At 40.6% G+C, this 22,994-nt stretch overlaps 1 long non-coding RNA gene across 1 annotated transcript in view; it reads left to right on the plus strand.

The window, feature by feature from the left end:
• The window catches only part of LOC147343060 (uncharacterized), a 68,689-nt gene that overhangs the window by 8,196 nt on the left and 37,499 nt on the right, over positions 1–22,994 (plus strand). The window lies entirely within an intron of this gene.

Here is a 22,994-nt window from a genome sequence, read left to right on the forward strand (position 1 = left end):
GGAGAGGAGAGGTATGCTTATATATTCTTACATAATTTGCACCTTGAGATCTAGAGGCTGGGAGCCCCAGAGTTCTGGGACAAATATAGCCATACTATGTTCACCAGGTCTGTTCAACATGGGTCATAGGTGAAAGACAGCACAGCCTGGGAGTTGCTTGACCTGGGGGACAGAGACATGTATAAACCAAGAAATCTGCATGTTGACAACTTATCAAGGCTTTAGTTCATGTGGGTTAAAAGCGTTTTCATGAAGTGGGAAACAAGGTATGAAACCATTCTTGTTCTTCACTCCTTAAAACTCGTGAAAGTATTGGAAAGGTTCAAATGTAGGAGCTAGCATGACACTTCATGGATCTTTATGCGTTCTGTTTACCTTGTCACTTCTGTATATCCTCCACTTTGTCTTCTTCACCATCTCCACCTAAAGAAGTCCAAAACGCTAAGTGAAAAGTGGGCAAACATTAACAGTAGCTCATTGTCCTAAACGGAGAAGGCAATGGCACCCCACTCCAGTACTCTTGCCTGGAAAATCCCATGGACGGAGGAGCCTGGTAGGCTGCAGTCTATGGGGTCGCTCAGAGTCGGACACGACTGAGCGACTTCACTTTCACTTTTCACTTTCATGCATTGGAGAAGGAAATGGCAACCCACTCCAGTGTTCTAGCCTGGAGAATCCCAGGGACAGGGGAGCCTGGTGGGCTGCCATCCATGGGGTTGCACAGAGTCGGACACGACTGAAGCCACTTAGCAGCAGTAGCAGCATTGTCCTAAATGCCTTAACTTTATATGGTAAGTGCTAGTATTAGCCACGTTTTAGATGAAGACACTGAAGCACACATAGAGAGGACAAGTAACTTGCCTAAGGTCACATAGCTAGAAAGAGATTCAATATGGATTCAAACTCAGGTAATCAGTCGAGAGCCTGCTTTTAACCACACATTTTACCATCTCTTTGTTGACACTGTCAGGGACATCACAGAAGAAAAGACTTCAACTGTTTGGTGAATGTATTGTTTTCATCATTACTTTTGATAAAAAATTTTAAATTAAAAAAATGAAATGAGGTAATATCCATCAAATTAGCAAATACTTTATGTAGTAGCCAGTGTTGGATTGGAAATGAGAACATGAAATTTGCCCCTCTGGGGAGACTGCCAGTTTGTACAGTTCTTCTGAAAGAAAATTTGGCAGTATATAATAAATCCTTAAGATACAGCATTCCCTCAAATCCAGAAATTTCACTGCTATGAATTTATGCTAAAGAAAATTTTGGGCAGGTTCACAAAAGTAATATAAAATTTACACTAGAGCATTGTTCAAAATAACAAAAGTTTGGAAGCAATGTAAGTAATTGAAATAGAGGATTAGCTAAATAAATTATGGTGCAACACTAATAAAGACAAATATGCACATATTAAAAGTGTAATAGAAACATGTTTATTGACCTGGAAAGACATTAAAAATATTCTTCTTTTTAAAAGGAAATACTTTTACCTTAAAACATGCAAGTTTATATGGATAGTAGAATTAGGGCAATTATGTTTCTTTGTATTTTTTGGCAGTTTCAATATTTTCTACAATGTATTACTTATGAGATATTTATAGAAAGAAAAAAGTACTAGAACTTCCTTGTCTTAGCCACTGGAAAACTTTTTGCAGATGTGCAAAACAGTGACTTTAACAAGAGAAGGCTCAAAGTAAAATTAATAGCTAACATTTATTGAGCACTCATTATGTGCTAGGAGTTCTCATAAATGCTTTGAATTATTTCTTTTAATCCTTGCAACTCTTATGATATAAGCACTCCAGTAGTCCTTTTTAGCCACTGAAGCATGGAGAGAGTATAACTTGCCCCCATTCACTGAGGAAGAAGCCTCTAAGGGGATGTGAATAATTTGTAGGATTCAGAAATAAAGGAATAAAGTTCAGCCTTGGGTGTTAAGGCACCATCTTCCAGGAAAGGAACATTAGCTAGTTGACCCAACAAAGAACATAAATTAACCTGGTTAAAACGAAAACCATCTATTATAGGAGACTGAGCCCTGAAAGAACCCAGAATGGGTAGATAACTATACTATGTAACTTCTTAACTTTTCTGCCAGATAGGAAGTGCTTTACTAGTAGACTTTTTTTTTTTTTCTCGGTGTGGGTGGTGCCATGCAAAGGGTATCTGATCTGAGAAGCAGCTTGGAATAAAACAGTTGAATTCATTTTGATAACTTGGGGATTTTGCTTGGCTTGGCACCCAGTCCCTCACTTCCCAATATCTCTCTCAATAAACATTGATCTGCTCATCTACGTCCTCAAGAGTCTCCTTCGATCTTCCGCACCGTTTTGTAGTTAGGAAACAGAGACACAGATGTCCTCAATGCTCTAGCATCTCGAGAACTTAACAATAGGGCTCTACAGGTGGTAGCACTGTTGGAGGTGTCTGAGGCTTTTCTTCAAATTGTGTTTGCATAGCACTTAGTATCAGAATGAAAAGACATCTGTTGTGTAAATCAAAGAATCAGCCACTGATAAGCGACTCAGTCCCAAGAACAAGTCATGAAATTTCTTTGCAAACTGGTTTGCAAAGAAAACGAACCTGGTGCTCTAATACTCAGGCCTCTGTTGAAGCTCAGGGTGCCTTTAGACACAGGGAAGTTGCTTACTATTGCTTTCGATGATCCTAATATTCTACCTAAATAGTGGGAACCAGATCTTGAAAGGACAAAACACTTTCATGATTGTCATGCTTTTGTCCATGACATTTATGTTCCGGGAATGCCTCTACTTGTCTTTCCATTCCTCATCATTCATTGAAACCCAGCTCAAAGGTCCCTCTTCTATAAAGAATTCCCTGGTGCTAGCAACTGAGAATTAGCTCAATATTCCTGGAACTCCATAGACAGTGTGTACTGCTTTCCTGGTCTGTGAATTTTTGAGTAAGTTTTATAGTTGTATTGCTCTTCCCCGAGGGACAGGAACTCTACTAAATAAGAGCAATGGTAAACCAACAGCCAGACTAGAGTGGTGCCAGCCTATTTATTTTATTTTATTTTTAGATTTTTTTGATGTGGACCATTTTTTAAAGTCTTTATTGAACCTCTTACATTATTGCTTCTATTTAATTTTTTTGGCTGCAAGGCCTGTGGGATCTTAACTCCTCCACCAGGGATTGAACTCCCTGCAATGGAAGGTGAAGTCTTAACCGCTGGACTGCCAGGGAAGTCCCCCAGTCTATTTATTTTAATAGAGAGAAACCTAGTGTTTTAAAGTTAGACATCATCTACCAGACTGAGCCTTTAGTGTACAGGGCTTCAAGTGTTTTAAGAAGTCTAATGTATTGGGATGGAGAAGGCAATGGCACCGCACTCCAATACTCTTGCCTGGAGAATCCCATGGGTGGAGGAGCCTGGTGGGCTGCAGTCCATGGGGTCACTAAGAGTCGGACAGGACTGAGTGACTTCACTTTGACTTTTCACTTTCATGCATTGGAGAAGGAAATGGCAACCCACTCTAGTGTTCTTGCCTGGAGAATCCCAGGGATGGGGGAGCCTGGTGGGCTGCAGTCTCTGGGGTTGCACAGAGTCGGACACGACTGAAGCGACTTAGCAGCAGCAGCAGCAGCAGCAGCAGTGTATTGGGAACCTATTTTGTGCAAGGGTTTAGTTGGTTTCAAGCTCAAGATTGAAATATAGGAGGTTCCAGTTAAAGGCTTGTTTCCATCACCACTGAGACATATTCTCAGTTCCCTCATTTATCAATGGGACAGATGACACAGAGTCACTCAGACCTGATAGAACTACTGTGAGAACAAAATAAAACCGCAGATATGAGAAAGCCTTTATCCAAGGCATTATTGTAAACTACAAACCTAATCCTATGTCATAGAGGAGATTGAGATTATGAGGGTGGGTGGTCAATACCTAGAATTCACAGATAATCAAGAAGACCAACTATCTGGAAATGACATTCACCAAGGAAAATCCTGAGTGGCCAAAGACGTTAAAGAGAGATGCTCATATCCAATCAAAGGAGAATATTAATATGGTATAAAATAGTACTCTGGCGAGGTTTCCTACAGTATTGACTAAACTGATACACGAAACAGGTTTTCTTCAGGAAGAAAAAAGGGTTAAATAAATTTGAGAGAGACAAAATCAGATAGGTTTTTTTTTTAACCCGCAGCTTTTAGAATGCTGATGTGACTCTCTGAGAGGACGATAGGGTGTTCTCTCTTCTCAAGGGCAATTGCCTGGCCAGAATGGAGACTCAATTCCCTGTCTTAGTATCTGATGGAAGGAAGAATGTGTTCATGATCTGCCTGAAGTTTCTGAGATAAGAATCCAAAGAAGACTCTCATGTTTATCCAGCATTACAAAGGAAGAGACGATTTTGGCAGTTATAGGAACATCAGTCCTTGGAAAGCTGGATTCTGTTATGAGGGAAAGGGTTACTCAGCCATGCCTGGGTTGAGGAGAACTCTTTCCTCCAGATGACTGCTCCCTTGGCCCCAGTTCCACACTCATGCACCAGCCTTCTGATTTCTCATTCAGCTTCCAGGCACTCTGTTCATGTTGAGAAGTCTGGATAACAGGCAGCAACATCCTGTGGCCAGGAAAAAAAAGACTGTGAATTAAAAACTATTGCATCAAGGTTCAATTTTTCTTCTGAATGATTAATTATAGAGTACATTTAAATTCACTTTAATTGCAAATAGAAGAAATATGGACTAAATGGACCTTCCTACTCACCTATCCCCATGCTACTCACTGCACTGTCGTAGAAATATGCCACACAAAGAAACAAAATGACTGCTCCATAACGTCCCATAACTCTTTAACCATTTCTCTATTTCTGAACATTTAGGTAGTTTACCGTTTTCCTTGAGGTGTTGCAATGAACTGAACATATATTTGTGCATTTTTTGTGAGATAGATAATGCAGAAGTGGAATACCATAACAAAGTTAATACTTTTACAATATGGCTATATGCTGTTAAACTCACCCATCAAAGATGGTACCAACTTACACTTCCAACAGGAGCATAAGAGCAATTTGTGAGTTGCTTGAAACAGATTACGTCTGGAGCAATGACAAAATTGGTTCTCTGGATTGCCAAGTCTCTAGAGCTTGGTGACGACAATTGCCTCTCCTGTGTAGAGTCTTGTCTAGAGGTCAGCTTGTTATTATTGTTTAGTCACTGAGTCATGTCTGACTCTTTTGCAACCCCATGGACTGTAGCCTACCAGGCTCTTCTGTCCATGGGATTTTCCAGGCAAGAATACCGGAGTGCATTGTCATTTCTTTCTCCAGGGGATCTTCCTGAGCTAGGGATTGAACCTACGTCTCCTGCATTGCAGGTGGATTCTTTACGTTTGAGCCATAGCTGCATAGCTGAAGCTAACACAGCATTGTAAATCAACTATATTTCAATATAAATTTAAAAAGTTTTTTCAGTTGAAATTGGAGAATGCAAGTTATATCTGCTCTGCAAGTGGGCTTCCCCATCCTTACCTCTGGCATCAATGAAACAATACCCATCTTAGGTTGCACTGGGTCACTGCAAATCTCCCCTAAGGCCAAGGCTTTCACTGATACATTCATTAACTGGTCTAGAAAAGTTAGGAATATATTCTGTCTCAGTGAGTGTGCTTGGCAATGCATGGCTACTATTTCTTTCAAAGCTCACCCATCAGGTTATGTCTCTTTCCTTCCCTGGGGAAGAAAAAGTGAGGAAATAGCGTGAAGCCACAAGTGTTACAGGAAAGACGCTCCCTCCATAAGAAAGAAGAATGAGGGGTAGGAGAAATTCTTGCTGTTTTTGGCCTTCCTTCTCCAGCCCCATTCTAACAGAAGAGTTACATGATTGATTAGTAATGCCTGCCATAGTCCGGGTGGAGGAAGTCAGGGCATATTTGGCATGTATTTCTAATCCTGCAGTAATTACGCAATGAGTAATATGTGGTTAGTACAAAAGTTAGATGCAATTGTATCTTCTAAATTAAGAAAGATTTCATTACAGACCAACTCCTCATACAGACTTTCTGTCTCTATTCTCTGCATGTTCTGAGTCTCTGTTCCATGGCAGAGCGGAGAGGTAGTCTGCTGTCAGTAATTTGCAACCGTCTAGGTCTTGATACCTCTTGGTGCTATTCCCAACCCAGAGCTGATATTTTTCTTATAAGGGTTCATAATTCAGGACTCACATATCCAAATGCCCAGCTTCTGCATTGGCTAACAGAGACAGAAAAGGAAAAAAAAAAAAAATCAGTGTTTGCCAAGTAGCCAAGGATTAAATTGGTAGTGGAAAAAATTAGATTTTCAGGCTATTAAGAATTTATTACAAACAATGGAGCATTTAAATAAAACGAAGCTGATGTTGTGTTTCTAAATGCCTTTTCTACTTTGTACTGTAGTTGATGTTCTTTTTTAGAAAAGGAATTTTAATTTCCTTATTATTTGTATGAAGATACTTTCCATTTACTTTACTGAGGAAAGGAGAGAATTTATCTTTGAGTTGAGTGATTTTGGGGCTCAAGAAAGAAGCCAGATATCTTGGTGACCCATTAAGCAGGAATTTAAAATGCATGGGCTTTCTAATAGAAAAATAATAGATGCTGCGTGGGCTGAAGTTGGGGAATAGGATGGAGGTATACTAAAGAGGAAATGGGGAAAAACACTGAGACAAAAAGAGAGGATTTCTTTGATGACCATCATTACTTGTTGATACTTTATTGTTTCTGGCCCCTCTCCCTATTCAGCCAACAAGATTGCCACTCCCTGAAGAATGATTTTAATTGCCATGTAAATGGCTCAGTGGTAAAGAATCTGCCTGCCAAAGCAGGAGACCCCAGAGACACTGGTTCAATCCCTGGGTCAGAAAGATCCCCTGGAGAAGGGAATGGCAGCCCACTCCAGTATTATTGCCTGGAAAATTCCATGGACAGGGGAGCCTGGTGGGCTTACAGTCCATGGGGTCACAAAGAGTCAGACACAACTGAGCAACTGAGCGCACACAAGAGAGAGAGCCAGCCCCTCTCAAGAGTCCTGACCATGGACTTCCTCCTTCAGACTAGCGTTCCTCCAACTTTAGACATTTGCATGTTTTGCTTTTGATTTTTGTCTCAACTTTCCACCTGCACTGTTTCTCACCAGATTGTAACTTATTTATTTATATTGACTCACATTCAGAACTTTATGTGAGTAAAAGAAAAATCAGTGTAAACTTGAAGTGAACAGAAAAGTGAAAAGTAAAAGTCACTCAGTCGTGTCTGACTCTTTGCCATCCAATGGACTATACAGTCCATGGAATTCCCCAGGTCAGAAAACTGGAGTGGGTAGCCTTTCCCTTCTCCAGGGAATCTTCCCAACCCAGGGGTCGAACCCAGGTCTTCCGCATTGCAGGCACATTCTTTACCAGCTGAGCCACAAGGGAAGCCCAGGAATATTGAAGTGGGTAGCCTATCCCTTCTCTAGTGGATCTTCCTGACCCAGGAATCAAACTGGGGTCTCCTGCATTGCAGGCGAATTCTTTACCAACTGAGCTATCAGGGTGATCATAAAAATAAGTACGAAGTCAACGTCAATGTGTAGTTGCTCAGACGTGTCCGACTCTTTGTGACCCCATGGACTGTAACCCACCAGGCTCCTCTGACCATGGGATTTCCCAGGCAAGAATACTGGGATGGGTTGTCATTCCCTTCTCCAGAAATAAGTACAATGGGAACAAAAATGTTGTTAAAAAGTTTTAAAATATAAAACTCAACAATGAAAAATAATTATTGATAAACCTGAGAGAGTTCTAAACCCAAAATAAGTTCCTTGATGAACTTATTTACCAACAGTCAATAAAGAAGGAATATTCAACTCCTTAGTGCTGACTTCCACCTAAAATCATGTAACTGTCCATAGTTCAGAAACACTTTGAGGAGGCCAAGAGGTATGGTGGGAAAAGCTTGGTATTTCTAATTAGACCGCACTGAGTTCCAGCTCTTACTGGTCTCTCACCGTAAAGCAGGATTATAATAACTATTTCACAGGGTTCCTGTGATGTCAGAATGTAACCATATTGAAAAGCATTTTGAGTATTTTTAGGCAATTTCAATTTTATTATTTTCTACAAATATGATATTTGTAGAATAGCTCATTTTAGAGTATTTTGTTCTGGGTGGGGAAAGACATAACAAAATACAGAATCACAGAATTTGAGAAATGGAAAGGATTACTCAGAAAAAAATAAACAAAATTTGTGGGCTGTATTTATTTTCCATTCAAAATAAAAATAGCTTTATTGAGTCCCATGGGAAAAATGTACTGTCTTAGTTGCACTATCTACTTCATTGACTAGAAGAATGTCAATGAGAAAAGTGTTAGAGTTTATAGACATTCAGAGTTAATATCTGGGTATTCGAGAAGCAGCCACACACAGGTAGCATTCTTTATTCTTTTTTTAATGTTTTTGAAACCAAACATGTGTTGATATTTTTAAAATTTTATTTTTAATTGGAGGATAATTGCTTTACAATAATGTATTGGTTTCTGCCATACAACAATATGAATTATCCATAAGCAGACATATATCCCCTCCCCCTTGAGCTCCCTTGTCCTCCCACTTCTCTAGGTCATCACAGAGCACCAGGCTAAGCTCACCCAGGTAGCATTCTAATCCTTTAGCTTTACATTCAAATGAGGCTGGTGGGCTGCATGGAACCTCTGGGTCTCATGGCCCCTTAGTAGCCCTTCCCCCTCATTACTGATGAGGAAGCCGAGACTTAGAGCATCAAGCGTCCTGTGCCGGTTTTAAAAAATAAATCATTGTTAGTGACAACACAGCATTTTATCCAATGTCAACCCTCATTAAATGCCTGGTAGAGATCTAATACCAACTGACAGTATTTTATATAATTCCAGAATAATAGGAAGCTTAATACAGAAGGAATTTCAGAGTTCACCTAGTTCAGGGTTCAGCACTAAGGAATGAAGTGGGTTTGGGGGCATGGGGAGAACCAGAGAGATCAAAGTACCTGGAATGGGCACAGCCCTCCCCAGCTGTTCCTGTGTGGCTTTGGACCCAGTGTTTCCAGATCTGACTTCTAAAAATAAGACAGAAATCTGGATTTCTTCATGTTCATGTGAAAATTTCTTTATCTTTTGGCAACTCAGTAACAACTCAGTAACTAAACTCCCCTACCACCTCCCCCTGCCTTCTACCCTATCCTCCACCACACACACACAAACAGAAAACCAAAAACCTCTATGTAGGTCACATAAGTGTCTATGGTTTCCATTCACTCTGAGTGTTGCCATATTGATGCCTCTGGTCTGGTCCAATTGTCTTCTATCCAAGATGAGGAAATGGAGGCCCAGAAAAGAGAAGTGGCTTAACCAAGGTCATATCATTAGACTCTCTTCTACAATCTCCTATGAAAAGCTGACAGATCATTCTTTTTAAAAAAGTATGATGAAATAAAGCTGGAATTGGATAATCTAGAGAGCAATATTTCTGAGCACAGCTCTTTGTGTAATTGCCTGTAACCTATATTATCCAAGCTGGTGAACACATGAAGTTAAGAAAGTGAGCTACTGCCATGAAGAGTTGGTGGGGTGGGCGGGGGGTTGAAAATTAAGTGGAAGTATTTGTTGGTGCAGGATGTTCCCAGAGATGACTTCCTATTCCAAAATTATGGACCAGCAGTTAAAGTAATATGGAAATATGTTTACCCCAGGTTTCAGAGAAAAAGTTGAGTGAGATTATGAGTATCATTTGCGACTCCATGGAAGGAAAACCCATGCATATTTTGCATTAGTCTTTGAGATAGATAAATGAGTTGATGATTCATGTATTAGTGCCACGAATAACGATTGACCTCTTACCGTGGACTAGTCATAGTTCAGGCACTAGGGGTACAACATGAACAGGAAAATAATTTCCTGCCCTAATGTGACTTATGTCTTGATGGGTTGAATGAGCTGCTTAGGCAATTCTCTACTGGCTAAATAATGGATCATCTCTTCCATCCTTTTTAGTCATGCTGACAAGAACAAGAAAGTTGATGGTGGCATTGGGAACAAAAAGTTGGCTCCCCTGCTCCTAAGCCAATATTGTATCACCATGGTAATGATATGCTCACTGGTCTGGATTATGGCATAGACTTTCATATTTTGAACCAGAGCTCTAAAAATACCAGGAGGTGAAAGATACTATTAACGGGACAAGGCAGGGGAACTGATATCAATTTACTTCTTTGTTGCCCATGCCTCACTTAAAAAAAAAAAAAATCTGAAACCCAGCATCAGCAGGGCGTGCACCTAAATTAAGCCTGTGGTCAGCTTTGCTGGGGAGAGACGACACGTTTCTGTATGTGATTCGTCTTCAGCTCTGTTGGCTCTGGCAGATTTATAGGGGTGATATTTTCACACATAAATTGTCCTTGAACAATTTCTCCACTACCTGGAGCACTGCTCCCTCCTCCTTGCCCCCAGTCAGATGTGCCCATCTGCTGTCCCCATGCCAGACTTTTTTCTTTAATAACAAAGTACTTGTTGACAGTGTAAGAAAAATCCAATTCTTGGTTGACGTTTACATTCCAGAGGGTCTCTCTTTGGGGATAAAATTGGCAGCAGATAGCGTTGCACATTTCTGACACGGGGGCCAGCTTCCTCGAAAGCCTGCATTACTACAAAACAAGTGCACTGCCCTTTCCAGCTGGTTCTCTTTTCTTTCTTGGGAGGTATCAAGAAAGACTAATGCTTTTTGCCCTTTATCCTCCCTTTAAGCACCAGGGCTGCTGCAGGGAGCAATGTCAGAAGACAATCAAGGGGAAGATGGTTGATGAGCCTAATAGCCCCTGAGTTAAACTTCCATGCTCACTTCCCATGTGCCCAGAAGTGACCTTGCATAGGTCATTTCTTAAATGAAACAGTTCCCTAATGATAACAGGAACTTGGAAGTCATCATGAGCATTAAACCTCCCCTGGCATCCACAGATGATGACACCCAGCCAGGCTGAGTGGACTTAATAAAGATTTGGTCAAGGGTGGCCACTGTCTTCTAGGAATGTGCCAGCTGATGGTGTGAACACTGACCCTTTTAGTGAATTTCATTGCAGCATACTACTACTACTACTAAGTCGCTTCAGTCGTGTCCGACTCTGTGCGACCCCGTGGACTGCAGCCCACCAGGCTTCTCCGTCCATGGGATTCTCCAGGCAAGAACACTGGAGTGGGTTGCCATTTCCTTCTCCAATGCATGAAAGCGGAAAGTGAAAGTGAAGTCTCTCAGTCATGTCCAACTCTTAGCGACCCCATGGACTGCAGCCTACCAGGCTCCTCCATCCATGGGATTTTTTGGGCAACAGTACTGGAGTGGGGTGCCATTGCCTTCTCCTCATTGCAGCATAGTCTCTACTAAATTGTCCTAGCTGGATTAAAGTTAATCTTAATTAATAGACAAAATAGAAAAATTTTTAGGACAGAGGGCTTTCAAATCAACTAATCCTTGGTTTGTATCCCTGCTATAACACTTTCTAGCTTTAGGACACTGGACAAGTTAATTCAACTCTCTAAGCTTGGCTTTCCTGTTGGTAAAGAAAATAATAATAGTCTCCTCTACAATACATCATGGAGCTGTCATGTAGGCATAAAGTTTAAATGAGATGATATATGTGAAAACTCTTAAAACAGTGGCCCAGCATCAATGAGGACTCAACAAAAGGTACTTTTCATTCTGGTATAAATTGTAAGTTAGAGAATATTTTCACCAGTACATTTTTAGTTAAGGAAACTCAGTTAACAAAATCTTCATGAGTAGGCCCTTATGGGACTTGCCATAACAAAGAGGTAAGAATATTTCAGAATTGCAATATTACTTATTTATAGGAAGAGGTTGCTTTGAAATAATTTTTAAAATTCTGAGCAAAATGCTTTGATGACTTACTTGAGAGGAGGGTCTATATGCCCCTTGAAGCCTTGTTTACATGTTAAGTTCTCATTTCATAATTGACAAAGGTATATCTTAATTTAGTTCCCTCCAAGGGGTGATATATTTCTGAATTTGCAGTATCTAAGATTTCTTAGACTTTACTACCATCCAAAGTTTTAATTTCAGATAGTTCCTGTATATTTTAAATCTGAAATAATCTAGACATATGCAGTAAGGTTGACCTAGAATATGCTCTGCTGATGATGGATTTTGAGGCTCAGGTCTTGGTACTGGTTTTTAGGAAGGTAGTGATAAAGAAAATAATGGTAATACCTCCTGCATCTGTGGAAATGATTTCATTTATGCTCACCACAATCCCATGTGGCAGAAAGAAACACATATTATTTCCCATATTTTACAGTTGAGGAAATTGAGGATTGGCAAGTAAATCATTTGCCTCCTGACACTTGCTTCAGTGGTTTACAAACCTTTATGTAGCTATTTAGTTGCAGGATTCTTTCAGAAACTGAAATGTTTTCTGTAAGAGGAAAGAAAATTGAACCAGAGAACAGCCTACCATCCTTGGCCTCCTGTCCTGTCTTGATGTTCACTGGTCCCACATCTGAGGTAGGATGCAGCCCTCTCTGACAGTGACCATGAAGGCCCTGGCAGGTGGTCATCAGAGAGGAAAGCTCTTTGCTTCTAGATTTCTACGTGGCCTTGGAATCTAGTGACAATTTCAGAGACGAGATCTGCCTATCTGGGACAGATGGAGCTGCTTTGATGGGCGAAACACTGACCCTGAAGGTGATTTGACACAGCGCAGCAGACTTATGGGCTCTGCCCCCTGCTCACCTCAGCTGCAGTTCTGTTTCTTCCCGATTTGATGTGCTGGGGGGCATAGCAGAGTCTGCACAAGAGCCCTAGTGTTGGTGATACTGGCACATAAGGATGGGGAGTGGAAAGAAACCAGTGTTTCTAGGCAAAGAAATCACAAAGTAGCCAGTGGGACATGACGGAGCCATTTTATAAAGTCCTTTTTAGCAGTCTCCCAGATTGACTGAATCCTTTGGTCATAGTGATACTACATATTTATAACTCTCACCGGTTTCAAACGCAGACAGACTTTAGCAGAAACGCAGCTAGTTAGAGAGATACAGAGACAGCATCATCAGCCATGGTGAGTGTTTGGAGAGTTGAAAGCAACTCCAGATACATGTGTTCATTTCATGTGGCGTCACAACCTGTTCAGTGCTTCAATGACGTCATTTGAACAAATAAATTAACAAATGACATTGGCCAAAGAATAGGTATCTTTATCATTATTTTTCAAATGAGGAACTTGAGAGATTAGGTAATGTGCCCAAGGTCATGCAGATGAAAAAGGTTATCTGCCTCTGAATCTGGTAACCATTCTGTTACATCAGTGCATGCTCTCATTGACACCTTTGTCAATGCATCGCAGAAGCAAACTTGTTATACTATAAGGTGGCCTAGGCCATGTCTGTTCCATGCTCTTCTGGGTCTATAAAGGGAAAGGGGCACAAAGGAATTTAGAGTAAATGTCTATGGGGAAAGATGATCTCTTCCTCCAAAGACACTTGGATTTTATCTTCTTCTTAATTGTTTTCTGGAGATTGTACAATTTATGGTATTCAAAAGATCAGAGGTGTACAAAAAGTACCCAGGAAGATGTAAAGGTATTCAGGAAATAGAAATGTGAGGTTGCTCTATTCAGAGAAAAGAGATCTGTGTTGGTTAGGGTTGTAACAGCTGCCATAACAAATTCTAAAATACTCGAAGTTTAACATCGTGAATGTTCTCATTCATGGGATGGTCCTGTACAGATGTTGCTTGTTAGCGATGATGGGGGGATGCTCCATGTTGCTACTCATGTGTCCAGATGAATGGAGTTTTTGCCATCCTCAACATGTGGCTTCTCAGCACAGATCACGTGAGGCAAGTAAAATAGACAGGAGAATGGGCCAGGTCTAGAATATCATTACTTTCCACATATCATTGCTAGAACTCAGCCACATGGTTTATCTGAAGCAAAGGAGGCTGAGAAACATAGCTGTGTTTATGATGAGAAGAGGAAACACTGTTGACCAGCCAGCAATCTCCAGGATCCAAAGGCAGGATGGTCATTATGGGGAAGTGACAACTTTAAAAGACTGAAAAAATCCCCACATGTCTGCCCTTTAGGTTGAGTTCTCAGATGATTATGATTCTAAACTATGATTCCTTTGACAAGGAAGGGTGAGTAGGTGGAGGTGAACTATTCACCTTTAGTACCAAAATGTTGAAGACTTTCCTGGTCAGCTCAGCCAGAAGTAATTGTTTTCTCCTCTGGATTACCACATTACTCTATATCTTCACCTCCCATGCACTCTTCAGCCTTGACAAGGGCTGTTGTGAGTGTAAATTGAGATGATATGTGTGAAGGACTTAGAACAATGGTTGATACCTAGTGCACATCACATATTAGCATTAGTTATTCGTATATTTATATTGAGGACACGTTTCTGAAATCTCTTCCCGTGCTTTCCATGACATGGCCCTTTCGTGTGTCTTTTTCTTCTTTTCAGTCTCTGGTAGGCTTTCATTCCACCACTGGTAACTAAATTTGGAATTCTAAGAATTTAGTTTTCCAAGTCTTCCTCTCCTCCTCATATTCCCTGGGAGAGCTCATCCACTCCATGTGGCTCCAAACACAGTCTGCATGGAAGTGACTCTGGACCTATGTCTTGGCACAGTTGTCTCTCAAGTCCAAGTTAGTGAAACCAGGTGCCAGACATTTCTAACAGAGATTTCACAGACATCAATAACTCAACATGTTCAAAGTGGAATCCATAATCTTTGTCTTCATCACTTGCTCCTCCGTCTATACTTCTGGACTGGAGGAATGGCTTCGCCATATGCTCTACTCCCCAAACTAGGAATATGGGGCTCCAGTCTTTTCCTCATTTCCAATATTCAGATTTTAACTGAAGAGGACAACATAATTACTTTTTCTTTTCCAAAGTATTTACTGCCCTTTTTACTGCTCCCATCTCTATAGAACTTCTTCCTCTCTAGGATCTCCTTCTCTGCGGCAGGAACATATTCCAACTTTATTGGCTACTGGCTTTGCCATGTGAATTGCTTTGGCCAATGGAATGTGAGCAGCAGTGTAATATGCATGATGTCTGAGCAGAAGCTTTAAGAACCACTGCTTCTTTTCCTTCTGCAATGAGAATGAAATGTCCCAAATAGGGGCGGATCCCTAAGCCTGGATGCTAGAATAAAGAAGACCTGTGGAGCAGAGCTGCAGCTGTCCTGCTGCTGATACGTAATATGAGTGAGAAACAAACCTTTATCATCAAAAGCCATGAGATTTTTACACACATTTCTTACTGACACATAGTCAAACCATGTGGGGCTGGGTAATGAGCAAGTAATTATTATTGGAGGACAGAAAAGTGGCAACCCATGTTATACAAAGATAATATAATGTGTGTGTGCATGCTAAGTCACTTCAGTTGAGTCCAACTCTTTGAGACCCTATGACTGTAGTCAGAGAAGCCAGGCTTCTCTGCCCATGGGGATTCTCTAGGCAAGAATACTGGAGTGGGTTGCTATGCCCTCCTCCAGGGGATCTTCCTCACCCAGGGATCAAACCCAAGTCTCTTACGTCTCCTGCATTGGCAGGCGGGTTCTTTACCACTAACACCACCTGGGAAGCCCCCAAATAATATAATATCCAGGGTAAAAAAATCTATCTGAAATTACTTGGAAGTATGGATTGAAGGCAAAAGGAGAAGAGGGTGGCAGAGGATGAGATGGTTAGAGAGTATCACACTGACTCAATGGACATGAATTTGAGCAAACTCTGGGAGATAGTGAAGGATGGGGAGCCTGGCATGCTTCAGTCCATGGGGTCATATGTGACTTGGCAACTGAACAGCAACAACCACCATGAGGATTTGGGAAACAGAATAATGCTGCTATGCCTTGGTTCTATTGGCTACGTGTGACAGAAAAGAGAAGAGCTTGAAAATGAAATAGCAAGTCAACAAGCAAAATCAAAAGGGTACGTTTAAGCCTCCAAATTGCATAACTTATAGAAAATAAAAGCATTTGTCACCTGCACTGAGAAAACACAAAACTAAGAAGGCAAAACTTAGGGACAAAATCAAACTAAAACTTAGTCCCTTGCTGCTGCTAAGTGGCTTCAGTCGTGTCCGATCTGTGCGACCCCAGAGACAGCAGCCCACCAGGTTGCCCCGTCCCTGGGATTCTCCAGGCAAGAACACTGGAGTGGGTTGCCATTTCCTTCTCCAATGCGTGAAAGTGAAAAGTGAAAGTGAAGTCGCTCAGTCGTGTCCGACTCCTAGTGACCCCATGGACTGCAGCCTACCAGGCTTCTCCGTCCATGGGATTTTCCAGGCAAGAGTCCTGGAGTGGCGTGCCATTGCCTTCTTCACTTACTTAGTCCCTTACAGCAACACAAATTGTACGATTACTGGATGATTATTTTGAAGTAGCGCTTACTGGGCAATTGCTTTCTTTTAAATTTCAAAATTAAAAAAATTAAAATATTTTATTGAGATATAATTGCAGTTGCTTTTGACCAACAGTCTCCTTTCTCTTTTAGTTCTTTATAAAGTTTCATTTGAAAATAGAACTCTGCCCTTAGAAATTTTTGATAATCTGTTTTATGTATAAGTGGTAGGGACTCTAATATGACATTAATTTATTGAGCACGTTTGTATTAAGCACTTCCTATGAGTGAGGCATTGTGCTAGGGAATCAGGATGCATTAATGAACAAAACACAATAATTTCTGTTGTAATAAAGCTTGCAATCTATGGTAGCTAAAGACCAACAAAATTTAGCAGAAAAAAGACAAACTCTGGGAAATGGTGGAAGAGCAGAAGGGGTGGTCAGGCTGGTGTTGACTAGAAAGGAGATGGCATTTGTTGATACTTTTCCAGGAGCTTAAAATGTGGGAGTGGAGAGGTATTAACATGATGATGTCGGGGTGTTGGGTGACTGAGCCTTTTTGTTTCTTTGTTGTTTGGTTCATTTATTTTTAAGATGAGAGATAATAAAACATTTATTTTTTTAAGTGCTCAAGGAATAATCGACAGAGAAGGAGAGACAGGAGGTGCAAGGAAAAAAGGGGCAACTCAGGAAGCTTTGCCGCTTTCTTCACAATATGTCCTGCGGCAAGTCTTTTCAATACCGGGTCTTGGTTCCCCTGTTTTTAAAATAAGGAGGTTGGACCAGCTCAGCTGTTTTCAAATCAGAGTCAGGGGTTTTGCAGCCATTTGAGTTTTAAAGTATACTTCTATTCAATTTTAAGAATTGCAATAACAAAAATTATATTCCCCCAATTTCTTTTTTTTTTTTTAATATTATTTTTTATTTACTTGGTTGCATGGAGTCTTGTGGCACATGGGATTTAGTTCCCCGACCAGGGATCGAACCCAGGCCCCCTGTATTGGGAGTGCAGAGTCTTAACCACTGGACCACCAGGGAATCCCATATTCCCCCAATTTCTATAGGTTTAAAGTCTGTCAGTCCTTATATATATATACATGTATATCCATATATATGTATATATATATCCGGGCCTTCTTTATGTGAAGACCTTGGAACAGATTGTCTTCTGACATTTGAAACTCTAAAATTAAGTTTCCTGATTCCATTTTTTTAAAAATATAAAATTTTACTATCTTATACTACTTATTTCTGTGAGAAATGATGTTCTCAACAGCAACAGACTAGATGCTAAGGCAGGTTTAGGACTGTTAATAGTCATTCATAATCCCAAATTTCCGTATTTTGGCTTTATCAGATCAGTCATATCATTCTAACTTGACTTTACAAAAGATAAATGTTAAAATTAGGACTATTTCTTGCTTGCTTTTAAAATAAATTTATACTAGTGAAATACTGCTGCTGCTAAGTCGCTTCAGTTATGTCCAACTCTGTGCGACCCCATAGACGGAAGCCCACCAGGCTCCCCCGTCCCTGGGATTCTCCAGGCAAGAACATGGAGTGGGTTGCCATTTCCTTCTCCAATGCAGGAAAGTGAAAAGTGAAAGTGAAGTCTTTGAGTCTTGTCTGACTCTTAGCGACCCCACGGACTGCGGCCCACCAGGCTCCTCCATCTATGGGATTTTCCAGGCAAGAGTGCTGGAGTGGGGTGCCATTGCCTTCTCCATGTGAAATACTATTAAAACCTAATTTATATGCTAGAGTTCTATGTATGATTTCATTAGCAAAATATTTAAGGTTTGAAAGCTGTGGAATAGGATAATCTCTAAAATTCCTTTAAGCTCCATCACATCTATAATTTTGTTGACCTAACAGCATAACCTGGATTTATAGGATAATTGCCAACTTCCCACTTTACTTTGTACTTGGAACCAGTTTTTGAAGCAAGAAGAAAAGGGGAAAAAATGGCTGTGTGGAGGAGGAGAAAATTCAACTGCACTTATTTGAAACCAACTCAGGCTTTCCAGAAAATACACTAAAGAACCAGCTTTAAATTACTGCTTCCTATAGTGAATTAGGAAATGGATTCCCCTTAGTGGGCCCTATCTGTCTCTTATAAATGACTCTAATTCAGATGGTCACATGAAAATAAAACAGCATCCAGGGACTGTTTTGAACTGTATCAAACTGAATTCTACTCTTATCCAGCCCAACCCCTAATTTTCAAACTGTCAGTGTGTAAAGTATATGCTTTTTGGTTTCTCTGAATTTGCATAAACTCTAGTAATCTTTTTTTTTTTTTTGGTTGATAACAGTGTTTGTGTTAAAATCACACCTTCTTTTGATTTCTTTCATGCATCTAGGCTTTTCTCCTGTTTGTGGACATAAGTGCTTTTATCTCACTCTGCAATCAGTCACGACCCAGGGTGGAGGGAGGGAATGTTTGGTACAATATTTCCTATATAAACAGTTTTGCTGTAAAAGGAACAATATGGCTCTAATTTTGATGTATGATCAGTTTAGAAACATGCAAACACATTTGAATATACATCCTGTACATGACAATAGCAATGTGAAATTGATACACAAAAGGATTTTTCTTTTTTTTCTTTTGCTACAGTGATTTCCCTAGCTTTCCCCCAACCAGATAATATCAGCTTCATTTGTAAGCTTTTTTTTTTTTCTAATTTTATTTTATTTTTAAACTTTACATAATTGTATTAGTTTTGCCAAATATCAAAATGAATCCGCCACAGGTATACATGTGTTCTCCATCCCGAACCCTCCAGCTTTTAAGTGAAAATGCCTGCTTTGATAGCTTTCCCAAATGGATAAAAATATATGTAGTCAAATAGAATTTTTTTTAATGGTCAAGTTGTCCCCTGGCACACACTGTCTATCTTAGTCTAAATACAAATAGAGGCAGCCCAAATCAAAGAGGACTTAAAATTTTTCAGTGTAGCTGTGAAGTAAAATTGGAAGCGTCAGTGGTAGACACACAGCTCAGGGATATTCCAGATGCATTTGTTCTGTGTGAGAAAAAAGCGCTTGGATCATTAGATCTTATTTGACGGGGCCAGCCGGGAGGAGCAGTTTTTTCCCTCTGGCTGGTTACAAGTGGCCCAGGTAGGGGTTAGCCTTGACCGGAGAGCCCAGTGGTGGCAGGGCCTTTGCTTTTCTCTCTCTCTCACAGTACAACTTCGGGGTTGTACAACAGAAACTCAGTGAATGTAGTTGTAATTTGGCTATTGGAAGTTTCTATTATAGAACAGAGATCCTTTCTTCTCTTTATTTTAAAAATATTTATTTGTTTATTTACTTATTTGACTGTGCTGGGTCTCAGTTGCAGCAGGCAGGATCTTCATTTTCGACATGTGAACTCTTAGCAGTGGCTGTGGGATCTAGTTCTTGGGCCAGGGATTGACTGCATTGGGAGCATGGAGTCTTAGCCACTGAACCCCAAGTGAAGTCCCCAGAGGTCCTTTCTTAAAAGGGACAAGTATCACCATAATCCTATCACCTAATATCAGTACTATTTACTGTAAATTTACTAAATAACAGAATTTACAGGTACAGTTAAACCAACCTATGAAGCTGATACTATAATTAATATCCCTATTTTTCTGAAAAAGAAACTGAAGCTCAGAGACACTATGTAATTTAGTTAGGGTAATATATTTAGGCAGTGGCCTAGCTGGGATTAAAGCCTAGTTTCAGAGTTAATGTTCTTAATTTCAACCTGCTTCTCAGGTCTAGTATATGAAAAGTTTTCATTTTCCCATGTTTTTAATCTGTCTTTGTACATAAAGATGCATAACTTTTCTTATGTGAAATTAGAGTTAGTCTACACACACACATACTGGAATACATTACAATTGGAATATTAGGATATTTGGAACTATTTTAAAATTATCTTGAGAATTTTTTATATGCTTGTATAGTCTTCATTACTATTATTTTTATCATTTCCAATGGCTGAAAAATTCATATTAAAAATGTATGTACCATGTAATTTCAAATTATGTGCTAGGCATTGTGTTATTATGTCCACTGGACATTTCGTTTTCCCCCCAAAAAGAAATTGTTGGAGCTACGTATCATTATCTCCATTTTACAGATATGGAAGTTGAGAGTCATAGGATTTGTGTAACTCACCCAAGATCACACATCTGGTCAGTGTCTGGACTGACTCCATACTGTGGGTCTGTTCATGATCCCATACCTGCCTTCAGAAATGAGCAAATTACAAATTAGCAAATCAAAATGTGCAACATTTGGGGTATGGATAGGCGTCATATGCTTCATGGTCAATACATTTACTATGTTGATGGCAGCTGAATGTACCAATGAGCACTGATTTTCTTCCTAGTGGAAGCATATATTGTGGACTACAATGATGGGATCTGTGCTTGGATGGATGATCCAGTGGACCAGGATGCAGTTAGGGAGATTTACCCAAGCCCAGCAATCTGTCAAACAGTATAGGTTTATAGGATCTGGGCATTAGGTTTCCTGGGGTCTGTTCTGGGGACAAAAGGCCATCAGACAGGGAAGGAGGCATCATTTGGGGGGTGTGTGTGTGTGTGTGTGCTGATAGGAAGTTCTCATCACCTCCAGACTGACATTGGAAATTCTTTTTCTACAAATGTGAAGTCCTAGCTATCTATTTCTCATCCCTTCTCCTTCCTGGTTTCTTTACCTTAAGGCAGATGTCTTCATCAGTACAGGCTGTTACAACAAAAATGCTATAGACTCGGCAGTTTAAACAGAAAAATAATTTACTTCTTACAGTTCTGGAGGCTGAGAAGTTCAAGATCAAGGGGCTTGTGGATCCAGTGTCTGGTGAGAGCCTGCTACATGCTTCATAAACAGCCTGCTGATCCTCACCTGGTAAAGAACAGAGAGCCAGAGCAAGCTCTCATGTTTCTCCTTATAAGGCCACTAATCTCACTCACGAGGGCTCCACCCTCAAGGACCAATTATCTCCCAAAGGCTTCACCTCCTACTCCATCACATGGGGGGTTAGGATTTCAACATGTGAATTTGGGGAACGGGAACACATTTAATCCATAATAGCAGGGTTTTCTAACATGTGCTGTGGCAATGACTGGTGGACGGTGATTGTAGCCATGAAATTAAAAGAACCTTCTCCTTGGAAGTAAAGCTATGATAAACCTAGACAGTGTGTTAAAAAACAGAGACATCACTTTGTCTACAAAAGTTCATACAGTCAAAACTATGATTTTTCCAGCAGTCATGTATGTATGTGAGAGTTGGACCATAAAGAAGACAGAGCACTGAAGAATTGATGCTTTTGAACTGTGGCCCTGAAGAAGACTCTTGAGAGTCCCTTGTACTGCAAGGAGATCAAACCAACCAATCCGAAAGGAAATCAACCCTGAATATTCATTAGAAGGATTGATGCTGAAGCTCCAGTACTTTGGTCACCTTATGCAAAGAGCCAACTCATTGGAAAAGACCCTGATGCTGGGAAAGATTGAAGACAAAAGGAGAAGGAGCGGCAGAGGATGAGATGGTTGGATGGCATCACCAACTCACTGGAATTGAATCTGAGCAAACTCTGAGAGTGGAGATCAGAGGAGCCTGGCGTGCTGCAGTTCATGAGGAGGCAAAGAGTCTAGCGACTGAACACCAACAAACAATGAGTGGTGGTATGCGTGCATGTCTGAGTTAATTTTTAGGGGTACCCAGGTGAAACATTTCAAACATTTTAATAGTTACATACTTAATTTATAAATATTTGAAAATATATATAGTACCCCATTAAATGGTGACTTCAACCAGTATTACTGCTTGCAGTGCTGTGCTGTGCTTAGCTGCTCAGTTGTGTCCAACTCCTTGAGACTCTGCTGTCCATGGGGATTCTCCAGGCAAGAATACTGGAGGGGGTTGCCATGCCCTCCTCCAGGGGATCTAAAATAAAAAAGTGAGTCATTTAAAGAAAAATGTTTAAAAAAATATGGGTGCTTCTAGGATGTGCAAAAATCCCAAAGGTGGTTGGTGAGGAAGGGAAGTTTGGGTAATTTACTGTTTAAAACAGTGGTCCCTAATCTTTTTGGCAACAGGGGTCAGTTTCAGTTCACGAAAGACAATTTTTCACGGACTGGGATGTGGTCGGGGGAAAACAGTTTGGGGATGATTCAAGTGCATTATGTTTATTGTGCACTTTATTTCTATTATTATTACATCAGCTCTACCTCAGATCATCAGGCATTAGATCCCAGAGGTTGGGGACCCCTGGTTTAAAAGATGTTACCTTCTTCCTTTACATTCTGCACTGCTGGTGCAGTCTGGTACTCCAGGACGATGGTTTCACGATCTTTCTGGCTGGAACCCCTGTCTTTCCTGCTCTTTGAATCCACCACGTCTCTGCCTCAGCACTTGGCGCAGAGCCCAGCACAGAGTAGGAAGTTCGTCTGAGAGCCTCAGTTGCTCTGCCTGTACAACGGCAAGGGCAAGCAGCCCAACCTGTGGCCTGCCTCCTGGCAGCAGGTTCTGGGATCCAGGGCTCTCAAAGTCTGATCTTCTGCTGAGAGAAGGAAACAAGGGACAGAAATAGAACAAGAAATCTTGAACAC

Source organism: Bos grunniens, chromosome 28 (genome assembly GCF_055505025.1).
Source record: "Bos grunniens cultivar Pamir isolate PY7600 chromosome 28, Bosgru_T2T1.0, whole genome shotgun sequence".
NCBI lineage: Eukaryota > Metazoa > Chordata > Mammalia > Artiodactyla > Bovidae > Bos > Bos grunniens.